Source organism: Rhinoderma darwinii, chromosome 3, assembly GCF_050947455.1.
Source record: "Rhinoderma darwinii isolate aRhiDar2 chromosome 3, aRhiDar2.hap1, whole genome shotgun sequence".
Taxonomy (NCBI): Eukaryota; Metazoa; Chordata; class Amphibia; order Anura; family Rhinodermatidae; genus Rhinoderma; species Rhinoderma darwinii.
The window spans coordinates 414,853,127-414,877,519 of record NC_134689.1 but is presented as its reverse complement, the minus strand read 5'-3'; the positions used below and the strand labels follow the sequence as shown (position 1 = coordinate 414,877,519).

The window sequence follows — 24,393 nt, the reverse complement described above, 5'->3', positions numbered from 1 at the left end:
ATCTGGGTGTACTTGTAAATCATAAACTCAATAACAGCATGCAGTGTCAATCAGCTGCTTCAAAGGCCAGCAGGATATTGTCGTGTATTAAAAGAGGCATGGACTCGCGGGACAGGGATGTAATAATGCCACTTTACAAAGCATTAGTGAGGCCTCATCTAGAATATGCAGTTCAGTTCTGGGCTCCAGTTCATAGAAAGGATGCCCTGGAGTTGGAAAAAATACAAAGAAGAGCAACGAAGCTAATAAGGGGCATGGAGAATTTAAGTTATGAGGAAAGATTGAAAGAATTAAACCTATTTAGCCTTGAAAAAAGAAGACTAAGGGGGGACATGATTAACTTATATAAATATATTAATGGCACATACAAAAAATATGGTGAAATCCTGTTCCTTGTAAAACCCCCTCAAAAAACAAGGGGGCACTCCCTCCGTCTGGAGAAAAAAAGGTTCAAGCTGCAGAAAAACATTTGTGTTGCTAAATCGTGTTTATGGCGTACAACAAGCACTATCAATACAATACCTCATTGAAAAGGTACTACACTCGGAAGGAAGTATACTGTGGCAAGGTCCCACCGAAAGTTGAACTCAGATTGCTGGATTCAAAGTCCAGAGTGATAACCATTACACCATGGAACCCTTGACAATAGAGGGAGGTTTGGATATTTCTACTAAACAGGCAGTACGTGTAATTACAATAAAGGGTCGGCTATCAATCAAAGTCGACCTCCCACAATAATCAAGAGGGCATAGCTTCTGTGCCTGCATGATCAACAAGATGTACAATTATTTTCTATTGCGGTTATATAACAAAAGCTAGAACACTGCATTTAGAAAGGGAAAATACTATTACCAACTCAATGGGAAAAAACTGGGAAATAAATTTATGAATTTCAGTTGACTGAAAAGTTAAGGGTAGTAACCAGTGTCAGGCAGCTACTGCCAAGGCAAAAAGACTGTAAATTAGTTTCCATTTGGATAATCTACAATGTGGATCATACTAATTTCCAAGGTCTGTCTGTACTGAACACCCTACGAGCTGCAAGTAGAGCCAGTGTTTGCATTACATGCCATAAAAAGACCCTTTAAATTTGTTGATTTTATATGCCCTCAATTCCATTCGTTTAATTATCTCTACGAGAGAATATTATAAAAAACATTTGTGTTGCTAAATCGTGTTTATGGCGTACAACACTATCAATACAATACTCATTGAAAAGGTACTACACTCAGAAGGAAGTAAACTGTGGCAAGGTCCCACCGAGAGTTGAACTCGGATTGCTGGATTCAAAGTCCAGAGTGATAACCATTACACCATGGAACCCTTGACAATAGAGGGAGGTTTGGATATTTCTACTAAACAGGCAGTACGTGTAATTACAATAAAGGGTCGGCTATCAATCAAAGTCGACCTCCCACAATAATCAAGAGGGCATAGCTTCTGTGCCTGCATGATCAACAAGATGTACAATTATTTTCTATTGCGGTTATATAACAAAAGCTAGAACCCTGCATTTAGAAAGGGAAAATACTATTACCAACTCAATGGGAAAAAACTGGGAAATAAATTTATGAATTTCAGTTGACTGAAAAGTTAAGGGTAGTAACCAGTGTCAGGCAGCTACTGCCAAGGCAAAAAGACTGTAAATTAGTTTCCATTTGGATAATCTACAATGTGGATCATACTAATTTCCAAGGTCTGTCTGTACTAAACACCCTACGAGCTGCAAGTAGAGCCAGTGTTTGCATTACATGCCATAAAAAGACCCTTTAAATTTGTTGATTTTATATGCCCTCAATTCCATTTGTTTAATTATCTCTACGAGAGAATATTATAAAAAACATTTGTGTTGCTAAATCGTGTTTATGGCGTACAACACTATCAATACAATACTCATTGAAAAGTTACTACACTCAGAAGGAATAAACTGTGGCAAGGTCCCACCGAGAGTTGAACTCGGATTGCTGGATTCAACGTCCAGAGTGCTAACCATTACACCATGGAACCCTTGACAATAGAGTGAGGTTTGGATATTTCTACTAAACAGGCAGTACGTGTAATTACAATAAAGGGTCGGCTATCAATCAAAGTCGACCTCCCACAATAATCAAGAGGGCATAGCTTCTGTGCCTGCATGATCAACAAGATGTACAATTATTTTCTATTGCGGTTATATAACAAAAGCTAGAACACTGCATTTAGAAAGGGAAAATACTATTACCAACTCAATGGGAAAAAACTGGGAAATAAATTTATGAATTTCAGTTGACTGAAAAGTTAAGGGTAGTAACCAGTGTCAGGCAGCTACTGCCAAGGCAAAAAGACTGTAAATTAGTTTCCATTTGGATAATCTACAATGTGGATCATACTAATTTCCAAGGTCTGTCTGTACTGAACACCCTACGAGCTGCAAGTAGAGCCAGTGTTTGCATTACATGCCATAAAAAGACCCTTTAAATTTGTTGATTTTATATGCCCTCAATTCCATTCGTTTAATTATCTCTACGAGAGAATATTATAAAAAACATTTGTGTTGCTAAATCGTGTTTATGGCGTACAACACTATCAATACAATACTCATTGAAAAGGTACTACACTCAGAAGGAAGTAAACTGTGGCAAGGTCCCACCGAAAGTTGAACTCGGATTGCTGGATTCAAAGTCCAGAGTGCTAACCATTACACCATGGAACCCTTGACAATAGAGTGAGGTTTGGATATTTCTACTAAACAGGCAGTACGTGTAATTACAATAAAGGGTCGGCTATCAATCAAAGTCGACCTCCCACAATAATCAAGAGGGCATAGATTCTGTGCCTGCATGATCACCAAGATGTACAATTATTTTCTATAGCGGTTATATAACAAAAGCTAGAACCCTGCATTTAGAAATGGAAAATGCTATTACCAACTCAATGGGAAAAAACTGGGAAATAAATTTATGAATTTTAGTTGACTGAAAAGTTAAGGGTAGTAACCAGTGTCAGGCAGCTACTGCCAAGGCAAAAAGACTGTAAATTAGTTTCCATTTGGATAATCTACAATGTGGATCATACTAATTTCCAAGGTCTGTCTGTACTGAACACCCTACGAGCTGGAAGTAGAGCCAGTGTTTGCATTACATGCCATAAAAAGACCCTTTAAATTTGTTGATTTTATATGCCCTCAATTCCATTCGTTTAATTATCTCTACGAGAGAATATTATAAAAAACATTTGTGTTGCTAAATCGTGTTTATGGCGTACAACAAGCACTATCAATACAATACTCATTGAATAGGTACTACACTCAGAAGGAAGTAAACTGTGGCAAGGTCCCACCGAGAGTTGAACTTGGATTGCTGGATTCAAAGTCCAGAGTGCTAACCATTACACCATGGAACCCTTGACAATAGAGTGAGGTTTGGATATTTCTACTAAACAGGCAGTACGTGTAATTACAATAAAGGGTCGGCTATCAATCAAAGTCGACCTCCCACAATAATCAAGAGGGCATAGCTTCTGTGCCTGCATGATCAACAAGATGTACAATTATTTTCTATTGCGGTTATATAACAAAAGCTAGAACCCTGCATTTAGAAAGGGAAAATACTATTACCAACTCAATGGGAAAAAACTGGGAAATAAATTTATGAATTTCAGTTGACTGAAAAGTTAAGGGTAGTAACCAGTGTCAGGCAGCTACTGCCAAGGCAAAAAGACTGTAAATTAGTTTCCATTTGGATAATCTACAATGTGGATCATACTAATTTCCAAGGTCTGTCTGTACTAAACACCCTACGAGCTGCAAGTAGAGCCAGTGTTTGCATTACATGCCATAAAAAGACCCTTTAAATTTGTTGATTTTATATGCCCTCAATTCCATTTGTTTAATTATCTCTACGAGAGAATATTATAAAAAACATTTGTGTTGCTAAATCGTGTTTATGGCGTACAACACTATCAATACAATACTCATTGAAAAGTTACTACACTCAGAAGGAATAAACTGTGGCAAGGTCCCACCGAGAGTTGAACTCGGATTGCTGGATTCAACGTCCAGAGTGATAACCATTACACCATGGAACCCTTGACAATAGAGTGAGGTTTGGATATTTCTACTAAACAGGCAGTACGTGTAATTACAATAAAGGGTCGGCTATCAATCAAAGTCGACCTCCCACAATAATCAAGAGGGCATAGCTTCTGTGCCTGCATGATCAACAAGATGTACAATTATTTTCTATTGCGGTTATATAACAAAAGCTAGAACACTGCATTTAGAAAGGGAAAATACTATTACCAACTCAATGGGAAAAAACTGGGAAATAAATTTATGAATTTCAGTTGACTGAAAAGTTAAGGGTAGTAACCAGTGTCAGGCAGCTACTGCCAAGGCAGAAAGACTGTAAATTAGTTTCCATTTGGATAATCTACAATGTGGATCATACTAATTTCCAAGGTCTGTCTGTACAGAACACCCTACGAGCTGGAAGTGGAGCCAGTGTTTGCATTACATGCCATAAAAAGACCCTTTAAATTTGTTGATTTTATATGCCCTCAATTCCATTCGTTTAATTATCTCTACGAGAGAATATTATAAAAAACATTTGTGTTGCTAAATCGTGTTTATGGCGTACAACAATCACTATCAATACAATACCTCATTGAAAAAGGTACTACACTCAGAAGGAAGTAAACTGTGGCAAGGTCCCACCGAGAGATGAACTCGGATTGCTGGATTCAAAGTCCAGAGTGCTAACCATTACACCATGGAACCCTTGACAGTAGAGTGAGGTTTGGATATTTCTACTAAACAGGCAGTACGTGTAATTACAATAAAGGGTCGGCTATCAATCAAAGTCGACCTCCCACAATAATCAAGAGGGCATAGCTTCTGTGCCTGCATGATCAACAAGATGTACAATTATTTTCTATTGCGGTTATATAACAAAAGCTAGAACCCTGCATTTAGAAAGGGAAAATACTATTACCAACTCAATGGGAAAAAACTGGGAAATAAATTTATGAATTTCAGTTGACTGAAAAGTTAAGGGTAGTAACCAGTGTCAGGCAGCTACTGCCAAGGCAAAAAGACTGTAAATTAGTTTCCATTTGGATAATCTACAATGTGGATCATACTAATTTCCAAGGTCTGTCTGTACTAAACACCCTACGAGCTGCAAGTAGAGCCAGTGTTTGCATTACATGCCATAAAAAAACCCTTTAAATTTGTTGATTTTATATGCCCTCAATTCCATTTGTTTAATTATCTCTACGAGAGAATATTATAAAAAACATTTGTGTTGCTAAATCGTGTTTATGGCGTACAACACTATCAATACAATACTCATTGAAAAGTTACTACACTCAGAAGGAATAAACTGTGGCAAGGTCCCACTGAGAGTTGAACTCGGATTGCTGGATTCAAAGTCCAGAGTGCTAACCATTACACCATGGAACCCTTGACAATAGAGGGAGGTTTGGCTATTTCTACTAAACAGGCAGTACGTGTAATTACAATAAAGGGTCGGCTATCAATCAAAGTCGACCTCCCACAATAATCAAGAGGGCATAGCTTCTGTGCCTGCATGATCACCAAGATGTACAATTATTTTCTATTGCGGTTATATAACAAAAGCTAGAACCCTGCATTTAGAAAGGGAAAATACTATTACCAACTCAATGGGAAAAAACTGGGAAATAAATTTATGAATTTCAGTTGACTGAAAAGTTAAGGGTAGTAACCAGTGTCAGGCAGCTACTGCCAAGGCAAAAAGACTGTAAATTAGTTTCCATTTGGATAATCTACAATGTGGATCATACTAATTTCCAAGGTCTGTCTGTACTGAATACCCTACGAGCTGGAAGTAGAGCCAGTGTTTGCATTACATGCCATAAAAAAACCCTTTAAATTTGTTGATTTTATATGCCCTCAATTCCATTTGTTTAATTATCTCTACGAGAGAATATTATAAAAAACATTTGTGTTGCTAAATCGTGTTTATGGCGTACAACACTATCAATACAATACTCATTGAAAAGGTACTACACTCAGAAGGAAGTAAACTGTGGCAAGGTCCCACCGAGAGTTGAACTCGGATTGCTGGATTCAAAGTCCAGAGTGATAACCATTACACCATGGAACCCTTGACAATAGAGGGAGGTTTGGATATTTCTACTAAACAGGCAGTACGTGTAATTACAATAAAGGGTCGGCTATCAATCAAAGTCGACCTCCCACAATAATCAAGAGGGCATAGCTTCTGTGCCTGCATGATCAACAAGATGTACAATTATTTTCTATTGCGGTTATATAACAAAAGCTAGAACCCTGCATTTAGAAAGGGAAAATACTATTACCAACTCAATGGGAAAAAACTGGGAAATAAATTTATGAATTTCAGTTGACTGAAAAGTTAAGGGTAGTAACCAGTGTCAGGCAGCAACTGCCAAGGCAAAAAGACTGTAAATTAGTTTCCATTTGGATAATCTACAATGTGGATCATACTAATTTCCAATGTCTGTCTGTACTAAACACCCTACGAGCTGCAAGTAGAGCCAGTGTTTGCATTACATGCCATAAAAAAACCCTTTAAATTTGTTGATTTTATATGCCCTCAATTCCATTTGTTTAATTATCTCTACGAGAGAATATTATAAAAAACATTTGTGTTGCTAAATCGTGTTTATGGCGTACAACACTATCAATACAATACTCATTGAAAAGTTACTACACTCAGAAGGAATAAACTGTGGCAAGGTCCCACCGAGAGTTGAACTCGGATTGCTGGATTCAAAGTCCAGAGTGCTAACCATTACACCATGGAACCCTTGACAATAGAGGGAGGTTTGGATATTTCTACTAAACAGGCAGTACGTGTAATTACAATAAAGGGTCGGCTATCAATCAAAGTCGACCTCCCACAATAATCAAGAGGGCATAGCTTCTGTATATAACAAAAGCTAGAACACTGCATTTAGAAAGGGAAAATACTATTACCAACTCAATGGGAAAAAACTGGGAAATAAATTTATGAATTTCAGTTGACTGAAAAGTTAAGGGTAGTAACCAGTGTCAGGCAGCTACTGCCAAGGCAAAAAGACTGTAAATTAGTTTCCATTTGGATAATCTACAATGTGGATCATACTAATTTCCAAGGTCTGTCTGTACTGAACACCCTACGAGCTGCAAGTAGAGCCAGTGTTTGCATTACATGCCATAAAAAGACCCTTTAAATTTGTTGATTTTATATGCCCTCAATTCCATTCGTTTAATTATCTCTACGAGAGAATATTATAAAAAACATTTGTGTTGCTAAATCGTGTTTATGGCGTACAACACTATCAATACAATACTCATTGAAAAGGTACTACACTCAGAAGGAAGTAAACTGTGGCAAGGTCCCACCGAGAGTTGAACTCGGATTGCTGGATTCAAAGTCCAGAGTGATAACCATTACACCATGGAACCCTTGACAATAGAGGGAGGTTTGGATATTTCTACTAAACAGGCAGTACGTGTAATTACAATAAAGGGTCGGCTATCAATCAAAGTCGACCTCCCACAATAATCAAGAGGGCATAGCTTCTGTGCCTGCATGATCAACAAGATGTACAATTATTTTCTATTGCGGTTATATAACAAAAGCTAGAACCCTGCATTTAGAAAGGGAAAATACTATTACCAACTCAATGGGAAAAAACTGGGAAATAAATTTATGAATTTCAGTTGACTGAAAAGTTAAGGGTAGTAACCAGTGTCAGGCAGCTACTGCCAAGGCAAAAAGACTGTAAATTAGTTTCCATTTGGATAATCTACAATGTGGATCATACTAATTTCCAAGGTCTGTCTGTACTGAACACCCTACGAGCTGCAAGTAGAGCCAGTGTTTGCATTACATGCCATAAAAAGACCCTTTAAATTTGTTGATTTTATATGCCCTCAATTCCATTCGTTTAATTATCTCTACGAGAGAATATTATAAAAAACATTTGTGTTGCTAAATCGTGTTTATGGCGTACAACACTATCAATACAATACTCATTGAAAAGGTACTACACTCAGAAGGAAGTAAACTGTGGCAAGGTCCCACCGAGAGTTGAACTCGGATTGCTGGATTCAAAGTCCAGAGTGATAACCATTACACCATGGAACCCTTGACAATAGAGGGAGGTTTGGATATTTCTACTAAACAGGCAGTACGTGTAATTACAATAAAGGGTCGGCTATCAATCAAAGTCGACCTCCCACAATAATCAAGAGGGCATAGCTTCTGTGCCTGCATGATCAACAAGATGTACAATTATTTTCTATTGCGGTTATATAACAAAAGCTAGAACCCTGCATTTAGAAAGGGAAAATACTATTACCAACTCAATGGGAAAAAACTGGGAAATAAATTTATGAATTTCAGTTGACTGAAAAGTTAAGGGTAGTAACCAGTGTCAGGCAGCTACTGCCAAGGCAAAAAGACTGTAAATTAGTTTCCATTTGGATAATCTACAATGTGGATCATACTAATTTCCAAGGTCTGTCTGTACTAAACACCCTACGAGCTGCAAGTAGAGCCAGTGTTTGCATTACATGCCATAAAAAAACCCTTTAAATTTGTTGATTTTATATGCCCTCAATTCCATTTGTTTAATTATCTCTACGAGAGAATATTATAAAAAACATTTGTGTTGCTAAATCGTGTTTATGGCGTACAACACTATCAATACAATACTCATTGAAAAGTTACTACACTCAGAAGGAATAAACTGTGGCAAGGTCCCACCAAGAGTTGAACTCGGATTGCTGGATTCAAAGTCCAGAGTGCTAACCATTACACCATGGAACCCTTGACAATAGAGGGAGGTTTGGATATTTCTACTAAACAGGCAGTACGTGTAATTACAATAAAGGGTCGGCTATCAATCAAAGTCGACCTCCCACAATAATCAAGAGGGCAGAGCTTCTGTGCCTGCATGATCACCAAGATGTACAATTATTTTCTATTGCGGTTATATAACAAAAGCTAGAACCCTGCATTTAGAAAGGGAAAATACTATTACCAACTCAATGGGAAAAAACTGGGAAATAAATTTATGAATTTCAGTTGACTGAAAAGTTAAGGGTAGTAACCAGTGTCAGGCAGCTACTGCCAAGGCAAAAAGACTGTAAATTAGTTTCCATTTGGATAATCTACAATGTGGATCATACTAATTTCCAAGGTCTGTCTGTACTGAATACCCTACGAGCTGGAAGTAGAGCCAGTGTTTGCATTACATGCCATAAAAAGACCCTTTAAATTTGTTGATTTTATATGCCCTCAATTCCATTCGTTTAATTATCTCTACGAGGGAATATTATAAAAAACATTTGTGTTGCTAAATCGTGTTTATGGCGTACAACAAGCACTATCAATACAATACTCATTGAAAAGGTACTACACTCAGAAGGAAGTAAACTGTGGCAAGGTCCCACCGAGAGTTGAACTCGGATTGCTGGATTCAAAGTCCAGAGTGATAACCATTACACCATGGAACCCTTGACAATAGAGGGAGGTTTGGATATTTCTACTAAACAGGCAGTACGTGTAATTACAATAAAGGGTCGGCTATCAATCAAAGTCGACCTCCCACAATAATCAAGAGGGCATAGCTTCTGTGCCTGCATGATCACCAAGATGTACAATTATTTTCTATTTCGGTTATATAACAAAAGCTAGAACCCTGCATTTAGAAAGGGAAAATACTATTACCAACTCAATGGTAAAAAACTGGGAAATAAATTTATGAATTTCAGTTGACTGAAAAGTTAACGGTAGTAACCAGTGTCAGGCAGCTACTGCCAAGGCAGAAAGACTGTAAATTAGTTTCCATTTGGATAATGTACAATGTGGATCATACTAATTTCCAAGGTCTGTCTGTACTAAACACCCTACGAGCTGCAAGTAGAGCCAGTGTTTGCATTACATGCCATAAAAAGAACCTTTAAATTTGTTGATTTTATATGCCCTCAATTCCATTCGTTTAATTATCTCTACGAGAGAATATTATAAAAAACATTTGTGTTGATAAATCGTGTTTATGGCGTACAACAAGCACTATCAATACAATACTCATTGAAAAGGTACTACACTCAGAAGGAAGTAAACTGTGGCAAGGTCCCACCGAGAGTTGAACTCGGATTGCTGGATTCAAAGTCCAGAGTGATAACCATTACACCATGGAACCCTTGACAATAGAGGGAGGTTTGGATATTTCTACTAAACAGGCAGTACGTGTAATTACAATAAAGGGTCGGCTATCAATCAAAGTCGACCTCCCACAATAATCAAGAGGGCATAGCTTCTGTGACTGCATGATCACCAAGATGTACAATTATTTTCTATTGCGGTTATATAACAAAAGCTAGAACCCTGCATTTAGAAAGGGAAAATACTATTACCAACTCAATGGGAAAAAACTGGGAAATAAATTTATGAATTTCAGTTGACTGAAAAGTTAAGGGTAGTAACCAGTGTCAGGCAGCTACTGCCAAGGCAAAAAGACTGTAAATTAGTTTCCATTTGGATAATCTACAATGTGGATCATACTAATTTCCAAGGTCTGTCTGTACTGAACACCCTACGAGCTGGAAGTAGAGCCAGTGTTTGCATTACATGCCATAAAAAGACCCTTTAAATTTGTTGATTTTATATGCCCTCAATTCCATTCGTTTAATTATCTCTACGAGAGAATATTATAAAAAACATTTGTGTTGCTAAATCGTGTTTATGGCGTACAACAAGCACTATCAATACAATACTCATTGAAAAGGTACTACACTCAGAAGGAAGTAAACTGTGGCAAGGTCCCACCGAGAGTTGAACTCGGATTGCTGGATTCAAAGTCCAGAGTGATAACCATTACACCATGGAACCGTTGACAATAGAGGGAGGTTTGGATATTTCTACTAAACAAGCAGTACGTGTAATTACAATAATGGGTCGGCTATCAATCAAAGTCGACCTCCCACAATAATCAAGAGGGCATAGCTTCTGTGCCTGCATGATCACCAAGATGTACAATTATTTTCTATTGCGGTTATATAACAAAAGCTAGAACCCTGCATTTAGAAAGGGAAAATACTATTACCAACTCAATGGTAAAAAACTGGGAAATAAATTTATGAATTTCAGTTGACTGAAAAGTTAAGGGTAGTAACCAGTGTCAGGCAGCTACTGCCAAGGCAAAAAGACTGTAAATTAGTTTCCATTTGGATAATCTACAATGTGGATCATACTAATTTCCAAGGTCTGTCTGTACTGAACACCCTACGAGCTGGAAGTAGAGCCAGTGTTTGCATTACATGCCATAAAAAGACCCTTTAAATTTGTTGATTTTATATGCCCTCAATTCCATTCGTTTAATTATCTCTACGAGAGAATATTATAAAAAACATTTGTGTTGCTAAATCGTGTTTATGGCGTACAACACTATCAATACAATACTCATTGAAAAGGTACTACACTCAGAAGGAAGTAAACTGTGGCAAGGTCCCACCGAGAGTTGAACTCGGATTGCTGGATTCAAAGTCCAGAGTGATAACCATTACACCATGGAACCGTTGACAATAGAGGGAGGTTTGGATATTTCTACTAAACAAGCAGTACGTGTAATTACAATAATGGGTCGGCTATCAATCAAAGTCGACCTCCCACAATAATCAAGAGGGCATAGCTTCTGTGCCTGCATGATCACCAAGATGTACAATTATTTTCTATTGCGGTTATATAACAAAAGCTAGAACCCTGCATTTAGAAAGGGAAAATACTATTACCAACTCAATGGTAAAAAACTGGGAAATAAATTTATGAATTTCAGTTGACTGAAAAGTTAACGGTAGTAACCAGTGTCAGGCAGCTACTGCCAAGGCAGAAAGACTGTAAATTAGTTTCCATTTGGATAATGTACAATGTGGATCATACTAATTTCCAAGGTCTGTCTGTACTGAACACCCTACGAGCTGCAAGTAGAGCCAGTGTTTGCATTACATGCCATAAAAAGACCCTTTAAATTTGTTGATTTTATATGCCCTCAATTCCATTCGTTTAATTATCTCTACGAGAGAATATTATAAAAAACATTTGTGTTGCTAAATCGTGTTTATGGCGTACAACAAGCACTATCAATACAATACTCATTGAAAAGGTACTACACTCAGAAGGAAGTAAACTGTGGCAAGGTCCCACTGAGAGTTGAACTCGGATTGCTGGATTCAAAGTCCAGAGTGCTAACCATTACACCATTACACCATGAACCCTTGACAATAGAAGGAGGTTTGGATATTTCTACTAAACAGGCAGTACGTGTAATTACAATAAAGGGTCGGCTATCAATCAAAGTCGACCTCCCACAATAATCAAGAGGGCATAGCTTCTGTGCCTGCATGATCACCAAGATGTACAATTATTTTCTATTGCGGTTATATAACAAAAGCTAGAACCCTGCATTTAGAAAGGGAAAATACTATTACCAACTCAATGGGAAAAAACTGGGAAATAAATTTATGAATTTCAGTTGACTGAAAAGTTAACGGTAGTAACCAGTGTCAGGCAGCTACTGCCAAGGCAGAAAGACTGTAAATTAGTTTCCATTTGGATAATCTACAATGTGGATCATACTAATTTCCAAGGTCTGTCTGTACTGAACACCCTACGAGCTGGAAGTGGAGCCAGTGTTTGCATTACATGCCATAAAAAGACCCTTTAAATTTGTTGATTTTATATGCCCTCAATTCCATTCGTTTAATTATCTCTACGAGAGAATATTATAAAAAACATTTGTGTTGCTAAATCGTGTTTATGGCGTACAACAAGCACTATCAATACAATACTCATTGAATAGGTACTACACTCAGAAGGAAGTAAACTGTGGCAAGGTCCCACCGAGAGTTGAACTCGGATTGCTGGATTCAAAGTCCAGAGTGCTAACCATTACACCATGGAACCCTTGACAATAGAGTGAGGTTTGGATATTTCTACTAAACAGGCAGTGTGTGTAATTACAATAAAGGGTCGGCTATCAATCAAAGTCGACCTCCCACAATAATCAAGAGGGCATAGCTTCTGTGCCTGCATGATCACCAAGATGTACAATTATTTTCTATTGCGGTTATATAACAAAAGCTAGAACCCTGCATTTAGAAAGGGAAAATACTATTACCAACTCAATGGGAAAAAAATGGGAAATAAATTTATGAATTTCAGTTGACTGAAAAGTTAACGGTAGTAACCAGTGTCAGGCAGCTACTGCCAAGGCAGAAAGACTGTAAATTAGTTTCCATTTGGATAATGTACAATGTGGATCATACTAATTTCCAAGGTCTGTCTGTACTGAACACCCTACGAGCTGCAAGTAGAGCCAGTGTTTGCATTACATGCCATAAAAAGACCCTTTAAATTTGTTGATTTTATATGCCCTCAATTCCATTCGTTTAATTATCTCTACGAGAGAATATTATAAAAAACATTTGTGTTGCTAAATCGTGTTTATGGCGTACAACAAGCACTATCAATACAATACTCATTGAATAGGTACTACACTCAGAAGGAAGTAAACTATGGCAAGGTCCCACCGAGAGTTGAACTCGGATTGCTGGATTCAAAGTCCAGAGTGCTAACCATTACACCATGGAACCCTTGACAATAGAGTGAGGTTTGGATATTTCTACTAAACAGGCAGTGTGTGTAATTACAATAAAGGGTCGGCTATCAATCAAAGTCGACCTCCCACAATAATCAAGAGGGCATAGCTTCTGTGCCTGCATGATCACCAAGATGTACAATTATTTTCTATTGCGGTTATATAACAAAAGCTAGAACCCTGCATTTAGAAAGGGAAAATACTATTACCAACTCAATGGGAAAAAACTGGGAAATAAATTTATGAATTTCAGTTGACTGAAAAGTTAACGGTAGTAACCAGTGTCAGGCAGCTACTGCCAAGGCAGAAAGACTGTAAATTAGTTTCCATTTGGATAATGTACAATGTGGATCATACTAATTTCCAAGGTCTGTCTGTACTGAACACCCTACGAGCTGCAAGTAGAGCCAGTGTTTGCATTACATGCCATAAAAAGACCCTTTAAATTTGTTGATTTTATATGCCCTCAATTCCATTCGTTTAATTATCTCTACGAGAGAATATTATAAAAAACATTTGTGTTGCTAAATCGTGTTTATGGCGTACAACAAGCACTATCAATACAATACTCATTGAATAGGTACTACACTCAGAAGGAAGTAAACTATGGCAAGGTCCCACCGAGAGTTGAACTCGGATTGCTGGATTCAAAGTCCAGAGTGATAACCATTACACCATGGAACCCTTGACAATAGAGGGAGGTTTGGATATTTCTACTAAACAGGCAGTACGTGTAATTACAATAAAGGGTCGGCTATCAATCAAAGTCGACCTCCCACAATAATCAAGAGGGCATAGCTACTGTGACTGCATGATCACCAAGATGTACAATTATTTTCTATTGCGGTTATATAACAAAAGCTAGAACCCTGCATTTAGAAAGGGAAAATACTATTACCAACTCAATGGGAAAAAACTGGGAAATGAAATTATGAATTTCAGTTGACTGAAAAGTTAAGGGTAGTAACCAGTGTCAGGCAGCTACTGCCAAGGCAAAAAGACTGTAAATTAGTTTCCATTTGGATAATCTACAATGTGGATTATACTAATTTCCAAGGTCTGTCTGTACTGAACACCCTACGAGCTGCAAGTAGAGCCAGTGTTTGCATTACATGCCATAAAAAGACCCTTTAAATTTGTTGATTTTATATGCCCTCAATTCCATTCGTTTAATTATCTCTACGAGAGAATATTATAAAAAACATTTGTGTTGCTAAATCGTGTTTATGGCGTACAACAAGCACTATCAATACAAAACTAATTGAAAAGGTACTACACTCAGAAGGAAGTAAACTGTGGCAAGGTCCCACCGAGAGTTGAACTCGGATTGCTGGATTCAAAGTCCAGAGTGCTAACCATTACACCATGGAACCCTTGACCATAGAGTGAGGTTTGGATATTTCTACTAAACAGGCAGTACGTGTAATTACAATAAAGGGTCGGCTATCAATCAAAGTCGACCTCCCACAATAATCAAGAGGGCATAGCTTCTGTGCCTGCATGATCACCAAGATGTACAATTATTTTCTATTGCGGTTATATAACAAAAGCTAGAACCCTGCATTTAGAAAGGGAAAATACTATTACCAACTCAATGGGAAAAAACTGGGAAATAAATTTATGAATTTCAGTTGACTGAAAAGTTAACAGTAGTAACCAGTGTCAGGCAGCTACTGCCAAGGCAGAAAGACTGTAAATTAGTTTCCATTTGGATAATCTACAATGTGGATTATACTAATTTCCAAGGTCTGTCTGTACTGAACACCCTACGAGCTGCAAGTAGAGCCAGTGTTTGCATTACATGCCATAAAAAGACCCTTTAAATTTGTTGATTTTATATGCCCTCAATTCCATTCGTTTAATTATCTCTACGATAGAATATTATAAAAAACATTTGTGTTGCTAAATCGTGTTTATGGCGTACAACAAGCACTATCAATACAATACTCATTGAATAGGTAGTACACTCAGAAGGAAGTAAACTGTGGCAAGGTCCCACCGAGAGTTGAACTCGGATTGCTGGATTCAAAGTCCAGAGTGCTAACCATTACACCATGGAACCCTTGACAATAGAGTGAGGTTTGGATATTTCTACTAAACAGGCAGTACGTGTAATTACAATAAAGGGTCGGCTATCAATCAAAGTCGACCTCCCACAATAATCAAGAGGGCATAGCTTCTGTGCCTGCATGATCAACAAGATGTACAATTATTTTCTATTGCGGTTATATAACAAAAGCTAGAACCCTGCATTTAGAAAGGGAAAATACTATTACCAACTCAATGGGAAAAAACTGGGAAATAAATTTATGAATTTCAGTTGACTGAAAAGTTAACGGTAGTAACCAGTGTCAGGCAGCTACTGCCAAGGCAGAAAGACTGTAAATTAGTTTCCATTTGGATAATCTACAATGTGGATCATACTAATTTCCAAGGTCTATCTGTACTGAACACCCTACGAGCTGGAAGTGGAGCCAGTGTTTGCATTACATGCCATAAAAAGACCCTTTAAATTTGTTGATTTTATATGCCCTGAATTCCATTCGTTTAATTATCTCTACGAGAGAATATTATAAAAAAAATTTGTGTTGCTAAATCGTGTTTATGGCGTACAACAAGCACTATCAATACAATACTCATTGAAAAGGTACTACACTCAGAAGGAAGTAAACTGTGGCAAGGTCCCACCGAGGGTTGAACTCGGATTGCTGGAATCAAAGTCCAGAGTGCTAACCATTACAACATGGAACCCTTGACAATAGAAGGAGGTTTGGATATTTCTACTAAACAGGCAGTACGTGTAATTACAATAAAGGGTCGGCTATCAATCAAAGTCGACCTCCCACAATAATCAAGAGGGCATAGCTTCTGTGCCTGCATGATCACCAAGATGTACAATTATTTTCTATTGCGGTTATATAACAAAAGCTAGAACCCTGCATTTAGAAAGGGAAAATACTATTACCAACTCAATGGGAAAAAACTGGGAAATAAATTTATGAATTTCAGTTGACTGAAAAGTTAAGGGTAGTAACCAGTGTCAGGCAGCTACTGCCAAGGCAAAAAGACTGTAAATTAGTTTCCATTTGGATAATCTACAATGTGGATCATACTAATTTCCAAGGTCTGTCTGTACTGAACACCCTACGAGCTGCAAGTAGAGCCAGTGTTTGCATTACATGCCATAAAAAGACCCTTTAAATTTGTTGATTTTATATGCCCTCAATTCCATTCGTTTAATTATCTCTACGAGAGATAGAGAGATAAAACATATGTGTTGCTAAATCGTGTTTATGGCGTACAACAAGCACTATCAATACAATACTCATTGAATAGGTACTACACTCAGAAGGAAGTAAACTGTGGCAAGGTCCCACCGAGAGTTGAACCCAGATTGCTGGATTCAGAGTCCAGAGTGCTAACCATTACACCATGGAACCCTTGACAATAGAGTGAGGTTTGGATATTTCTACTAAACAGGCAGTGTGTGTAATTACAATAAAGGGTCGGCTATCAATCAAAGTCGACCTCCCACAATAATCAAGAGGGCATAGCTTCTGTGCCTGCATGATCACCAAGATGTACAATTATTTTCTATTGCGGTTATATAACAAAAGCTAGAACCCTGCATTTAGAAAGGGAAAATACTATTACCAACTCAATGGGAAAAAACTGGGAAATAAATTTATGAATTTCAGTTGACTGAAAAGTTAAGGGTAGTAACCAGTGTCAGGCAGCTACTGCCAAGGCAAAAAGACTGTAAATTAGTTTCCATTTGGATAATCTACAATGTGGATCATACTAATTTCCAAGGTCTGTCTGTACTGAACACCCTACGAGCTGCAAGTAGAGCCAGTGTTTGCATTACATGCCATAAAAAGACCCTTTAAATTTGTTGATTTTATATGCCCTCAATTCCATTCGTTTAATTATCTCTACGAGAGAATATTATAAAAAACATTTGTGTTGCTAAATCGTGTTTATGGCGTACAACAAGCACTATCAATACAATACTCATTGAATAGGTAAACTGGAAGTAAACTGTGGCAAGGTCCCACCGAGAGTTGAACTCGGATTGCTGGATTCAAAGTCCAGAGTGCTAACCATTACACCATGGAACCCTTGACAATAGAGTGAGGTTTGGATATTTCTACTAAACAGGCAGTACGTGTAATTACAATAAAGGGTCGGCTATCAATCAAAGTCGACCTCCCACAATAATCAAGAGGGCATAGCTTCTGTGCCTGCATGATCAACAAGATGTACAATTATTTTCTATTGCGGTTATATAACAAAAGCTAGAACCCTGCATTTAGAAAGGGAAAATACTATTACCAACTCAATGGGAAAAAACTGGGAAATAAATTTATGAATTTCAGTTGACTGAAAAGTTAACGGTAGTAACCAGTGTCAGGCAGCTACTGCCAAGGCAGAAAGACTGTAAATTAGTTTCCATTTGGATAATCTACAATGTGGATCATACTAATTTCCAAGGTCTGTCTGTACTGAACACCCTACGAGCTGGAAGTGGAGCCAGTGTTTGCATTACATGCCATAAAAAGACCCTTTAAATTTGTTGATTTTATATGCCCTCAATTCCATTCGTTTAATTATCTCTACGAGAGAATATTATAAAAAACATATGTGTTGCTAAATTGTGTTTATGGCGTACAACAAGCACTATCAATACAATACTCATTGAATAGGTACTACACTCAGAAGGAAGTAAACTGTGGCAAGGTCCCACCGAGAGTTGAACTCAGATTGCTGGATTCAAAGTCCAGAGTGCTAACCATTACACCATGGAACCCTTGACAATAGAGTGAGGTTTGGATATTTCTACTAAACAGGCAGTACGTGTAATTACAATAAAGGGTCGGCTATCAATCAAAGTCGACCTCCCACAATAATCAAGAGGGCATAGCTTCTGTGCCTGCATGATCACCAAGATGTACAATTATTTTCTATTGCGGTTATATAACAAAAGCTAGAACCCTGCATTTAGAAAGGGAAAATACTATTACCAACTCAATGGGAAAAAACTGGGAAATAAATTTATGAATTTCAGTTGACTGAAAAGTTAAGGGTAGTAACCAGTGTCAGGCAGCTACTGCCAAGGCAAAAAGACTGTAAATTAGTTTCCATTTGGATAATCTACAATGTGGATCATACTAATTTCCAAGGTCTGTCTGTACTGAACACCCTACGAGCTGCAAGTAGAGCCAGTGTTTGCATTACATGCCATAAAAAGACCCTTTAAATTTGTTGATTTTATATGCCCTCAATTCCATTCGTTTAATTATCTCTACGAGAGAATATTATAAAAAACATATGTGTTGCTAAATTGTGTTTATGGCGTACAACAAGCACTATCAATACAATACTCATTGAATAGGTACTACACTCAGAAGGAAGAAAACTGTGGCAAGGTCCCACCGAGAGTTGAACTCGGATTGCTGGATTCAAAGTCCAGAGTGCTAACCATTACACCATGGAACCCTTGACAATAGAGTGAGGTTTGGATATTTCTACTAAACAGGCAGTACGTGTAATTACAATAAAGGGTCGGCTATCAATCAAAGTCGACCTCCCACAATAATCAAGAGGGCATAGCTTCTGTGCCTGCATGATCACCAAGATGTACAATTATTTTCTATTGCGGTTATATAACAAAAGCTAGAACCCTGCATTTAGAAAGGGAAAATACTATTACCAACTCAATGGGAAAAAACTGGGAAATAAATTTATGAATTTCAGTTGACTGAAAAGTTAAGGGTAGTAACCAGTGTCAGGCAGCTACTGCCAAGGCAAAAAGACTGTAAATTAGTTTCCATTTGGATAATCTACAATGTGGATCATACTAATTTCCAAGGTCTGTCTGTACTGAACACCCTACGAGCTGCAAGTAGAGCCAGTGTTTGCATTACATGCCATAAAAAGACCCTTTAAATTTGTTGATTTTATATGCCCTCAATTCCATTCGTTTAATTATCTCTACGAGAGAATATTATAAAAAACATTTGTGTTGCTAAATCGTGTTTATGGCGTACAACAAGCACTATCAATACAATACTCATTGAATAGGTAAACTGGAAGTAAACTGTGGCAAGGTCCCACCGAGAGTTGAACTCGGATTGCTGGATTCAAAGTCCAGAGTGCTAACCATTACACCATGGAACCCTTGACAATAGAGTGAGGTTTGGATATTTCTACTAAACAGGCAGTACGTGTAATTACAATAAAGGGTCGGCTATCAATCAAAGTCGACCTCCCACAATAATCAAGAGGGCATAGCTTCTGTGCCTGCATGATCAACAAGATGTACAATTATTTTCTATTGCGGTTATATAACAAAAGCTAGAACCCTGCATTTAGAAAGGGAAAATACTATTACCAACTCAATGGGAAAAAACTGGGAAATAAATTTATGAATTTCAGTTGACTGAAAAGTTAACGGTAGTAACCAGTGTCAGGCAGCTACTGCCAAGGCAGAAAGACTGTAAATTAGTTTCCATTTGGATAATCTACAATGTGGATCATACTAATTTCCAAGGTCTGTCTGTACTGAACACCCTACGAGCTGGAAGTGGAGCCAGTGTTTGCATTACATGCCATAAAAAGACCCTTTAAATTTGTTGATTTTATATGCCCTCAATTCCATTCGTTTAATTATCTCTACGAGAGAATATTATAAAAAACATATGTGTTGCTAAATTGTGTTTATGGCGTACAACAAGCACTATCAATACAATACTCATTGAATAGGTACTACACTCAGAAGGAAGAAAACTGTGGCAAGGTCCCACCGAGAGTTGAACTCGGATTGCTGGATTCAAAGTCCAGAGTGCTAACCATTACACCATGGAACCCTTGACAATAGAGTGAGGTTTGGATATTTCTACTAAACAGGCAGTACGTGTAATTACAATAAAGGGTCGGCTATCAATCAAAGTCGACCTCCCACAATAATCAAGAGGGCATAGCTTCTGTGCCTGCATGATCACCAAGATGTACAATTATTTTCTATTGCGGTTATATAACAAAAGCTAGAACCCTGCATTTAGAAAGGGAAAATACTATTACCAACTCAATGGGAAAAAACTGGGAAATAAATTTATGAATTTCAGTTGACTGAAAAGTTAAGGGTAGTAACCAGTGTCAGGCAGCTACTGCCAAGGCAAAAAGACTGTAAATTAGTTTCCATTTGGATAATCTACAATGTGGATCATACTAATTTCCAAGGTCTGTCTGTACTGAACACCCTACGAGCTGCAAGTAGAGCCAGTGTTTGCATTACATGCCATAAAAAGACCCTTTAAATTTGTTGATTTTATATGCCCTCAATTCCATTCGTTTAATTATCTCTACGAGAGAATATTATAAAAAACATTTGTGTTGCTAAATCGTGTTTATGGCGTACAACAAGCACTATCAATACAATACTCATTGAATAGGTAAACTGGAAGTAAACTGTGGCAAGGTCCCACCGAGAGTTGAACTCGGATTGCTGGATTCAAAGTCCAGAGTGCTAACCATTACACCATGGAACCCTTGACAATAGAGTGAGGTTTGGATATTTCTACTAAACAGGCAGTACGTGTAATTACAATAAAGGGTCGGCTATCAATCAAAGTCGACCTCCCACAATAATCAAGAGGGCATAGCTTCTGTGCCTGCATGATCAACAAGATGTACAATTATTTTCTATTGCGGTTATATAACAAAAGCTAGAACCCTGCATTTAGAAAGGGAAAATACTATTACCAACTCAATGGGAAAAAACTGGGAAATAAATTTATGAATTTCAGTTGACTGAAAAGTTAACGGTAGTAACCAGTGTCAGGCAGCTACTGCCAAGGCAGAAAGACTGTAAATTAGTTTCCATTTGGATAATCTACAATGTGGATCATACTAATTTCCAAGGTCTGTCTGTACTGAACACCCTACGAGCTGGAAGTGGAGCCAGTGTTTGCATTACATGCCATAAAAAGACCCTTTAAATTTGTTGATTTTATATGCCCTCAATTCCATTCGTTTAATTATCTCTACGAGAGAATATTATAAAAAACATATGTGTTGCTAAATTGTGTTTATGGCGTACAACAAGCACTATCAATACAATACTCATTGAATAGGTACTACACTCAGAAGGAAGTAAACTGTGGCAAGGTCCCACCGAGAGTTGAACTCGGATTGCTGGATTCAAAGTCCAGAGTGCTAACCATTACACCATGGAACCCTTGACAATAGAGTGAGGTTTGGATATTTCTACTAAACAGGCAGTACGTGTAATTACAATAAAGGGTCGGCTATCAATCAAAGTCGACCTCCCACAATAATCAAGAGGGCATAGCTTCTGTGCCTGCATGATCACCAAGATGTACAATTATTTTCTATTGCGGTTATATAACAAAAGCTAGAACCCTGCATTTAGAAAGGGAAAATACTATTACCAACTCAATGGGAAAAAACTGGGAAATAAATTTATGAATTTCAGTTGACTGAAAAGTTAAGGGTAGTAACCAGTGTCAGGCAGCTACTGCCAAGGCAAAAAGACTGTAAATTAGTTTCCATTTGGATAATCTACAATGTGGATCATACTAATTTCCAAGGTCTGTCTGTACTGAACACCCTACGAGCTGCAAGTAGAGCCAGTGTTTGCATTACATGCCATAAAAAGACCCTTTAAATTTGTTGATTTTATATGCCCTCAATTCCATTCGTTTAATTATCTCTACGAGAGAATATTATAAAAAACATTTGTGTTGCTAAATCTTGTTTATGGCGTACAACAAGCACTATCAATACAATACTCATTGAATAGGTACTACACTCAGAAGGAAGTAAACTGTGGCAAGGTCCCACCGAGAGTTGAACTCGGATTGCTGGATTCAAAGTCCAGAGTGCTAACCATTACACCATGGAACCCTTGACAATAGAGTGAGGTTTGGATATTTCTACTAAACAGGCAGTGTGTGTAATTACAATAAAGGGTCGGCTATCAATCAAAGTCGACCTCCCACAATAATCAAGAGGGCATAGCTTCTGTGCCTGCATGATCACCAAGATGTACAATTATTTTCTATTGCGGTTATATAACAAAAGCTAGAACCCTGCATTTAGAAAGGGAAAATACTATTACCAACTCAATGGGAAAAAACTGGGAAATAAATTTATGAATTTCAGTTGACTGAAAAGTTAACGGTAGTAACCAGTGTCAGGCAGCTACTGCCAAGGCAAAAAGACTGTAAATTAGTTTCCATTTGGATAATCTACAATGTGGATCATACTAATTTCCAAGGTCTGTCTGTACTGAACACCCTACGAGCTGCAAGTAGAGCCAGTGTTTGCATTACATGCCATAAAAAGACCCTTTAAATTTGTTGATTTTATATGCCCTCAATTCCATTCGTTTAATTATCTCTACGAGAGAATATTATAAAAAACATTTGTGTTGCTAAATCGTGTTTATGGCGTACAACAAGCACTATCAATACAATACTCATTGAATAGGTAAACTGGAAGTAAACTGTGGCAAGGTCCCACCGAGAGTTGAACTCGGATTGCTGGATTCAAAGTCCAGAGTGCTAACCATTACACCATGGAACCCTTGACAATAGAGTGAGGTTTGGATATTTCTACTAAACAGGCAGTACGTGTAATTACAATAAAGGGTCGGCTATCAATCAAAGTCGACCTCCCACAATAATCAAGAGGGCATAGCTTCTGTGCCTGCATGATCAACAAGATGTACAATTATTTTCTATTGCGGTTATATAACAAAAGCTAGAACCCTGCATTTAGAAAGGGAAAATACTATTACCAACTCAATGGGAAAAAACTGGGAAATAAATTTATGAATTTCAGTTGACTGAAAAGTTAACGGTAGTAACCAGTGTCAGGCAGCTACTGCCAAGGCAGAAAGACTGTAAATTAGTTTCCATTTGGATAATCTACAATGTGGATCATACTAATTTCCAAGGTCTGTCTGTACAGAACACCCTACGAGCTGGAAGTGGAGCCAGTGTTTGCATTACATGCCATAAAAAGACCCTTTAAATTTGTTGATTTTATATGCCCTCAATTCCATTCGTTTAATTATCTCTACGAGAGAATATTATAAAAAACATTTGTGTTGCTAAATCGTGTTTATGGCGTACAACAATCACTATCAATACAATACCTCATTGAAAAAGGTACTACACTCAGAAGGAAGTAAACTGTGGCAAGGTCCCACCGAGAGATGAACTCGGATTGCTGGATTCAAAGTCCAGAGTGCTAACCATTACACCATGGAACCCTTGACAGTAGAGTGAGGTTTGGATATTTCTACTAAACAGGCAGTACGTGTAATTACAATAAAGGGTCGGCTATCAATCAAAGTCGACCTCCCACAATAATCAAGAGGGCATAGCTTCTGTGCCTGCATGATCACCAAGATGTACAATTATTTTCTATTGCGGTTATATAACAAAAGCTAGAACCCTGCATTTAGAAAGGGAAAATACTATTACCAACTCAATGGGAAAAAACTGGGAAATAAATTTATGAATTTCAGTTGACTGAAAAGTTAAGGGTAGTAACCAGTGTCAGGCAGCTACTGCCAAGGCAAAAAGACTGTAAATTAGTTTCCATTTGGATAATCTACAATGTGGATCATACTAATTTCCAAAGTCTGTCTGTACTGAACACCCTACGAGCTGCAAGTAGAGCCAGTGTTTGCATTACATGCCATAAAAAGAC

General features: G+C 37.7%; 32 non-coding genes across 32 annotated transcripts; all 32 read right to left on the bottom strand.

Annotated features, from left to right (window-relative positions):
* Positions 1-1,251: 1,251 nt before the first annotated feature.
* TRNAQ-UUG (transfer RNA glutamine (anticodon UUG)) lies at positions 1,252-1,323 on the bottom strand. The gene has a single exon. It is a non-coding gene; the product is annotated as a tRNA-Gln (tRNA).
* Positions 1,324-1,935: 612 nt separating this feature from the next.
* Positions 1,936-2,007, bottom strand: TRNAQ-UUG (transfer RNA glutamine (anticodon UUG)). The gene has a single exon. It is a non-coding gene; the product is annotated as a tRNA-Gln (tRNA).
* A 613-nt stretch (positions 2,008-2,620) lies between these two features.
* TRNAQ-UUG (transfer RNA glutamine (anticodon UUG)) lies at positions 2,621-2,692 on the bottom strand. Its single transcript has one exon. It is a non-coding gene; the product is annotated as a tRNA-Gln (tRNA).
* A 617-nt stretch (positions 2,693-3,309) lies between these two features.
* TRNAQ-UUG (transfer RNA glutamine (anticodon UUG)) lies at positions 3,310-3,381 on the bottom strand. Its single transcript has one exon. It is a non-coding gene; the product is annotated as a tRNA-Gln (tRNA).
* A 612-nt stretch (positions 3,382-3,993) lies between these two features.
* On the bottom strand, positions 3,994-4,065 carry TRNAQ-UUG (transfer RNA glutamine (anticodon UUG)). Its single transcript has one exon. It is a non-coding gene; the product is annotated as a tRNA-Gln (tRNA).
* A 619-nt stretch (positions 4,066-4,684) lies between these two features.
* Positions 4,685-4,756, bottom strand: TRNAQ-UUG (transfer RNA glutamine (anticodon UUG)). Its single transcript has one exon. It is a non-coding gene; the product is annotated as a tRNA-Gln (tRNA).
* A 612-nt stretch (positions 4,757-5,368) lies between these two features.
* Positions 5,369-5,440, bottom strand: TRNAQ-UUG (transfer RNA glutamine (anticodon UUG)). Its single transcript has one exon. It is a non-coding gene; the product is annotated as a tRNA-Gln (tRNA).
* Positions 5,441-6,053: 613 nt separating this feature from the next.
* Positions 6,054-6,125, bottom strand: TRNAQ-UUG (transfer RNA glutamine (anticodon UUG)). The gene has a single exon. It is a non-coding gene; the product is annotated as a tRNA-Gln (tRNA).
* A 612-nt stretch (positions 6,126-6,737) lies between these two features.
* Positions 6,738-6,809, bottom strand: TRNAQ-UUG (transfer RNA glutamine (anticodon UUG)). The gene has a single exon. It is a non-coding gene; the product is annotated as a tRNA-Gln (tRNA).
* A 569-nt stretch (positions 6,810-7,378) lies between these two features.
* TRNAQ-UUG (transfer RNA glutamine (anticodon UUG)) lies at positions 7,379-7,450 on the bottom strand. Its single transcript has one exon. It is a non-coding gene; the product is annotated as a tRNA-Gln (tRNA).
* A 613-nt stretch (positions 7,451-8,063) lies between these two features.
* TRNAQ-UUG (transfer RNA glutamine (anticodon UUG)) lies at positions 8,064-8,135 on the bottom strand. The gene has a single exon. It is a non-coding gene; the product is annotated as a tRNA-Gln (tRNA).
* A 612-nt stretch (positions 8,136-8,747) lies between these two features.
* On the bottom strand, positions 8,748-8,819 carry TRNAQ-UUG (transfer RNA glutamine (anticodon UUG)). Its single transcript has one exon. It is a non-coding gene; the product is annotated as a tRNA-Gln (tRNA).
* A 617-nt stretch (positions 8,820-9,436) lies between these two features.
* Positions 9,437-9,508, bottom strand: TRNAQ-UUG (transfer RNA glutamine (anticodon UUG)). The gene has a single exon. It is a non-coding gene; the product is annotated as a tRNA-Gln (tRNA).
* Positions 9,509-10,125: 617 nt separating this feature from the next.
* On the bottom strand, positions 10,126-10,197 carry TRNAQ-UUG (transfer RNA glutamine (anticodon UUG)). The gene has a single exon. It is a non-coding gene; the product is annotated as a tRNA-Gln (tRNA).
* Positions 10,198-10,814: 617 nt separating this feature from the next.
* TRNAQ-UUG (transfer RNA glutamine (anticodon UUG)) lies at positions 10,815-10,886 on the bottom strand. Its single transcript has one exon. It is a non-coding gene; the product is annotated as a tRNA-Gln (tRNA).
* A 613-nt stretch (positions 10,887-11,499) lies between these two features.
* On the bottom strand, positions 11,500-11,571 carry TRNAQ-UUG (transfer RNA glutamine (anticodon UUG)). The gene has a single exon. It is a non-coding gene; the product is annotated as a tRNA-Gln (tRNA).
* A 1,313-nt stretch (positions 11,572-12,884) lies between these two features.
* On the bottom strand, positions 12,885-12,956 carry TRNAQ-UUG (transfer RNA glutamine (anticodon UUG)). The gene has a single exon. It is a non-coding gene; the product is annotated as a tRNA-Gln (tRNA).
* Positions 12,957-13,573: 617 nt separating this feature from the next.
* TRNAQ-UUG (transfer RNA glutamine (anticodon UUG)) lies at positions 13,574-13,645 on the bottom strand. The gene has a single exon. It is a non-coding gene; the product is annotated as a tRNA-Gln (tRNA).
* A 617-nt stretch (positions 13,646-14,262) lies between these two features.
* On the bottom strand, positions 14,263-14,334 carry TRNAQ-UUG (transfer RNA glutamine (anticodon UUG)). The gene has a single exon. It is a non-coding gene; the product is annotated as a tRNA-Gln (tRNA).
* A 617-nt stretch (positions 14,335-14,951) lies between these two features.
* On the bottom strand, positions 14,952-15,023 carry TRNAQ-UUG (transfer RNA glutamine (anticodon UUG)). Its single transcript has one exon. It is a non-coding gene; the product is annotated as a tRNA-Gln (tRNA).
* Positions 15,024-15,640: 617 nt separating this feature from the next.
* Positions 15,641-15,712, bottom strand: TRNAQ-UUG (transfer RNA glutamine (anticodon UUG)). The gene has a single exon. It is a non-coding gene; the product is annotated as a tRNA-Gln (tRNA).
* A 1,306-nt stretch (positions 15,713-17,018) lies between these two features.
* On the bottom strand, positions 17,019-17,090 carry TRNAQ-CUG (transfer RNA glutamine (anticodon CUG)). The gene has a single exon. It is a non-coding gene; the product is annotated as a tRNA-Gln (tRNA).
* A 609-nt stretch (positions 17,091-17,699) lies between these two features.
* On the bottom strand, positions 17,700-17,771 carry TRNAQ-UUG (transfer RNA glutamine (anticodon UUG)). Its single transcript has one exon. It is a non-coding gene; the product is annotated as a tRNA-Gln (tRNA).
* Positions 17,772-18,388: 617 nt separating this feature from the next.
* TRNAQ-UUG (transfer RNA glutamine (anticodon UUG)) lies at positions 18,389-18,460 on the bottom strand. The gene has a single exon. It is a non-coding gene; the product is annotated as a tRNA-Gln (tRNA).
* A 617-nt stretch (positions 18,461-19,077) lies between these two features.
* TRNAQ-UUG (transfer RNA glutamine (anticodon UUG)) lies at positions 19,078-19,149 on the bottom strand. The gene has a single exon. It is a non-coding gene; the product is annotated as a tRNA-Gln (tRNA).
* A 609-nt stretch (positions 19,150-19,758) lies between these two features.
* TRNAQ-UUG (transfer RNA glutamine (anticodon UUG)) lies at positions 19,759-19,830 on the bottom strand. Its single transcript has one exon. It is a non-coding gene; the product is annotated as a tRNA-Gln (tRNA).
* Positions 19,831-20,447: 617 nt separating this feature from the next.
* On the bottom strand, positions 20,448-20,519 carry TRNAQ-UUG (transfer RNA glutamine (anticodon UUG)). The gene has a single exon. It is a non-coding gene; the product is annotated as a tRNA-Gln (tRNA).
* A 609-nt stretch (positions 20,520-21,128) lies between these two features.
* On the bottom strand, positions 21,129-21,200 carry TRNAQ-UUG (transfer RNA glutamine (anticodon UUG)). Its single transcript has one exon. It is a non-coding gene; the product is annotated as a tRNA-Gln (tRNA).
* A 617-nt stretch (positions 21,201-21,817) lies between these two features.
* Positions 21,818-21,889, bottom strand: TRNAQ-UUG (transfer RNA glutamine (anticodon UUG)). The gene has a single exon. It is a non-coding gene; the product is annotated as a tRNA-Gln (tRNA).
* A 617-nt stretch (positions 21,890-22,506) lies between these two features.
* TRNAQ-UUG (transfer RNA glutamine (anticodon UUG)) lies at positions 22,507-22,578 on the bottom strand. Its single transcript has one exon. It is a non-coding gene; the product is annotated as a tRNA-Gln (tRNA).
* A 609-nt stretch (positions 22,579-23,187) lies between these two features.
* Positions 23,188-23,259, bottom strand: TRNAQ-UUG (transfer RNA glutamine (anticodon UUG)). The gene has a single exon. It is a non-coding gene; the product is annotated as a tRNA-Gln (tRNA).
* A 619-nt stretch (positions 23,260-23,878) lies between these two features.
* On the bottom strand, positions 23,879-23,950 carry TRNAQ-UUG (transfer RNA glutamine (anticodon UUG)). Its single transcript has one exon. It is a non-coding gene; the product is annotated as a tRNA-Gln (tRNA).
* Positions 23,951-24,393: the final 443 nt, after the last annotated feature.